Here is a 5,297-nt window from a genome sequence, read left to right as displayed (position 1 = left end):
TCAAGTATTTTTAGCCAGATCCTAATTGGTATGTTGAAATTTATGTTCCTTTTGATGGCATAGAATGCCCTTCTTGCCTTGTCTCTCAGGTCGTTCACAGCTTTGTGGAAGTTACCTGTGGCGCTGATGTTTAGGCCAAGGTATTTATAGTTTTTTGTGTGCTCTAGGGCAACAGTGTCTAGATGGAATATGTATTTGTGGTCCTGGTGACTGGACCTTTTTTGGAACACCATTATTTTGGTCTTACTGAGATTTACTGTCAGGGCCCAGGCCTGTCAGGGCCCAGGTCTGTCAGGGCCCAGGTCTGTCAGGGCCCAGGTCTGTTAGGGCCCAGGTCTGACAGAATCTGTGCAGAAGATCTAGGTGCTGCTATAGGCCCTCCTTGATTGGTGACAGAAGCACCAGATCATCAGCAAACAGTAGACATTTGTCTTCAGATTCTAGCAGGGTGAGGCCGGATGCTGCAGACTGTTCTAGTGCCCTCGCCAATTCATTGATCTCTCTCTCCCTCTACTGTCTGCTCCCGTCTGACATCACCACTCAACATACATTATCAAAACACTCTTGACACGCACACGCACGCACACACACACACACACACACACACACACACACACACGCACGCACGCACACACGTACACACACGTACACACACGCACGCACACACACATACACACACGTACACACACGTACACACACGCACGCACATACACACACACACACGCACACACACACGCACACACACGTACACACAAGCACACGCACACGCACACACACACACACACAGATCAAACCTCATGACAGTACCACTCCAGACACATTGTCAAACTCACATATCCGACCCTGACAAGATTCGATCACTTAAAACACAACATGTGGGTTTAAATGCATTTTAAAAAACTAACATTTCAGGACAACACAAAACAAGTTTAGAAACTTATTTCAATTGTGGTCCTGTAAAAAATAAATGATTCCATAATTTCCAGACCTGTATGTAGTAGTCCATTGACCCACAGCCTCCTGAACATACTGGTTTCACACAGAACACAGAACACAGAACACAGAACACAGAACAAAGGACTCCGTCTCAGCCTCCTAAACATACTGGTTTCACACAGAACACAGAACACAGAACACAGAACACAGAACAAAGGACTCCATCTCAGCCTCCTAAACTGAAATAAGATAGATATATATATATATATATATGATATGTGTATATCTGTGTGTGTCGTCTGGCAAGGTAAAAGGAAACTCCATTTCATGTTTGAGACGAAGTCGAGAGGAAAAAGGATCTGTGCGATCGGTTGTCACGGCAACCTAAATGAAACAAAGTTCTGTTATTGAAACACGAGTCACCCAATGTTATTTTAAAAGTGGATTTTTTTGTTGTTGAGAGAAGTGGCGTGTAATTCAAGGAAAGCCCTTAAACTATTTGCCCAAATAAATACATTAAAAAAAGATGTATATATTTAAAACCATTTATCTTTCATCTCGCTCTGTGTTTTCATAATATTTTCAGTCAATTTGCAAGTGGCTGAATCTCACCGACTAAAATCATCCGAGCGAGGGGGGACGTCAGCGAGGGGGAACAGCACCCATCTGTCTAGATGATGCTCATGTATCTGATGTTGTCTGGACTAAAAGAGGATAACATATTGCCGGCGTAGCATTTGGATTGATTGCTGCCAGCAAATTCTTCTTCTTCTGTTGTTGCGAATCGGCGTTATTAAGCTGAGCTCTTGACACACACACCTGGTCGCATCTGTGTGTCTCTCTAGATGGGAGTCTGCTAGATGACTAATGTAAATGGATCTGTAGGTCTCTCTAGATGGGAGTCTGCTAGATGACTAATGTAATGTAGATGGTTCTGTGGGTCTCTCTAGATGGGAGTCTGTTAGATGACTAATGTAAATGGATCTGTGGGTCTCTCTAGATGGGAGTCTGTTAGATGACTAATGTAAATGGATCTGTGGGTCTCTCTAGATGGGAGTCTGCTAGATGACTAATGTAAATGGTTCTGTGGGTCTCTCTAGATGGGAGTCTGTTAGATGACTAATGTAATGTAAATGGTTCTGGTGGTCTCTCTAGATGGGAGTCTGTTAGATGACTAATGTAAATGGTTCTGTGGGTCTCTCCAGATGGGAGTATGTTAGATGACTAATGTAAATGGTTCTGTGGGTCTCTCTAGATGGGAGTCTGTTAGATGACTAATGTAAATGGTTCTGTGGGTCTCTCCAGATGGGAGTATGTTAGATGACTAATGTAAATGGTTCTGTGGGTCTCTCTAGATGGGAGTCTGCTAGATGACTAATGTAAATGGTTCTGTGGGTCTCTCTAGATGGGAGTCTGTTAGATGACTAATGTAGATGGTTCTGTGGGTCTCTCTAGATGGGAGTCTGCTAGATGACTAATGTAATGTAAATGGTTCTGTAGGTCTCTCTAGATGGGAGTCTGCTAGATGACTAATGTAAATGGTTCTGTGGGTCTCTCTAGATGGGAGTCTGTTAGATGACTAATGTAAATGGTTCTGTAGGTCTCTCTAGATGGGAGTCTGTTAGATGACTAATGTAAATGGTTCTGTGGGTCTCTCTAGATGGGAGTCTGTTAGATGACTAATGTAATGTAAATGGTTCTGGTGGTCTCTCTAGATGGGAGTCTGTTAGATGACTAATGTAATGTAAATGGTTCTGTAGGTCTCTCTAGATGGGAGTCTGTTAGATGACTAATGTAAATGGTTCTGTGGGTCTCTCTAGATGGGAGTCTGTTAGATGACTAATGTAAATGGTTCTGTAGGTCTCTCTAGATGGGAGTCTGCTAGATGACTAATGTAAATGGTTCTGGTGGTCTCTCTAGATGGGAGTCTGTTAGATTACTAATGTAATGTAAATGGTTCTGTGGGTCTCTCTAGATGGGAGTCTGTTAGATTACTAATGTAATGTAAATGGTTCTGTGGGTCTCTCTAGATGGGAGTATGCTAGATGACTAATGTAAATGGTTCTGTGGGTCTCTCTAGATGGGAGTCTGTTAGATTACTAATGTAATGTAAATGGTTCTGGTGGTCTCTCTAGATGGGAGTCTGTTAGATGACTAATGTAAATGGTTCTGGTGGTCTCTCTAGATGGGAGTCTGTTAGATGACTAATGTAAATGGTTCTGTGGGTCTCTCTAGATGGGAGTCTGCTAGATGACTAATGTAATGTAAATGGTTCTGGTGGTCTCTCTAGATGGGAGTCTGTTAGATTACTAATGTAATGTAAATGGTTCTGTAGGTCTCTCTAGATGGGAGTCTGCTAGATGACTAATGTAATGTAAATGGTTCTGGTGGTCTCTCTAGATGGGAGTCTGCTAGATGACTAATGTAATGTAAATGGTTCTGGTGGTCTCTCTAGATGGGAGTCTGTTAGATGACTAATGTAATGTAAATGGTTCTGTAGGTCTCTCTAGATGGGAGTCTGCTAGATGACTAATGTTAATGGTTCTGTGGGTCTCTCTAGATGGGAGTCTGCTAGATGACTAATGTTAATGGTTCTGGTGGTCTCTCTAGATGGGAGTCTGCTAGATGACTAATGTAAATGGTTCTGGTGGTCTCTCTAGATGGGAGTCTGTTAGATGACTAATGTAAATGGTTCTGTAGGTCTCTCTAGATGGGAGTCTGTTAGATGACTAATGTAAATGGTTCTGTGGGTCTCTCTAGATGGGAGTCTGTTAGATGACTAATGTAATGTAAATGGCTCTGTGGGTCTCTCTAGATGGGAGTCTGTTAGATGACTAATGTAAATGGTTCTGTGGGTCTCTCTAGATGGGAGTCTGCTAGATGACTAATGTAATGTAAATGGTTCTGTGGGTCTCTCTAGATGGGAGTCTGTTAGATGACTAATGTAAATGGTTCTGTGGGTCTCTCTAGATGGGAGTCTGTTAGATGACTAATGTAAATGGTTCTGGTGGTCTCTCTAGATGGGAGTATGCTAGATGACTAATGTAAATGGTTCTGTAGGTCTCTCTAGATGGGAGTCTGTTAGATTACTAATGTAATGTAAATGGTTCTGTAGGTCTCTCTAGATGGGAGTCTGCTAGATGACTAATGTAAATGGTTCTGTAGGTCTCTCTAGATGGGAGTCTGCTAGATGACTAATGTAAATGGTTCTGGTGGTCTCTCTAGATGGGAGTCTGTTAGATGACTAATGTAAATGGTTCTGTAGGTCTCTCTAGATGGGAGTCTGTTAGATGACTAATGTAAATGCTTCTGTGGGTCTCTCTAGATGGGAGTCTGTTAGATGACTAATGTAAATGGTTCTGTAGGTCTCTCTAGATGGGAGTCTGTTAGATGACTAATGTTAATGGTTCTGTGGGTCTCTCTAGATGGGAGTCTGTTAGATGACTAATGTTAATGGTTCTGTGGGTCTCTCTAGATGGGAGTCTGTTAGATGACTAATGTAATGTAGATGGTTCTGTGGGTCTCTCTAGATGGGAGTATGCTAGATGACTAATGTAATGTAGATGGCTCTGTGGGTCTCTCTAGATGGGAGTCTGCTAGATGACTAATGTAATGTAGATGGTTCTGTGGGTCTCTCTAGATGGGAGTCTGCTAGATGACTAATGTAAATGGTTCTGTAGGTCTCTCTAGATGGGAGTCTGTTAGATTACTAATGTAATGTACATGGTTCTGTGGGTCTTTCTAGATGGGAGTCTGTTAGATGACTAATGTAATGTAAATGGTTCTGTGGGTCTCTCTAGATGGGAGTATGCTAGATGACTAATGTAAATGGTTCTGTAGGTCTCTCTAGATGGGAGTCTGCTAGATGACTAATGTAATGTAAATGGTTCTGTGGGTCTCTCTAGATGGGAGTCTGTTAGATGACTAATGTAAATGGTTCTGTAGGTCTCTCTAGATGGGAGTCTGCTAGATGACTAATGTAATGTAAATGGTTCTGTAGGTCTCTCTAGATGGGAGTATGCTAGATGACTAATGTAAATGGTTCTGGTGGTCTCTCTAGATGGGAGTCTGTTAGATGACTAATGTAAATGGTTCTGTGGGTCTCTCTAGATGGGAGTCTGTTAGATTACTAATGTAAATGGTTCTGGTGGTCTCTCTAGATGGGAGTCTGCTAGATGACTAATGTAAATGCTTCTGTGGGTCTCTCTAGATGGGAGTCTGTTAGATGACTAATGTAAATGCTTCTGTGGGTCTCTCTAGATGGGAGTCTGTTAGATGACTAATGTAAATGGTTCTGGTGGTCTCTCTAGATGGGAGTCTGCTAGATGACTAATGTAAATGGTTCTGTAGGTCTCTCTAGA

This window comes from Oncorhynchus kisutch, linkage group LG16, assembly GCF_002021735.2.
Source record: "Oncorhynchus kisutch isolate 150728-3 linkage group LG16, Okis_V2, whole genome shotgun sequence".
NCBI lineage: Eukaryota > Metazoa > Chordata > Actinopteri > Salmoniformes > Salmonidae > Oncorhynchus > Oncorhynchus kisutch.
Note: the sequence above shows the minus strand (reverse complement) of the source record.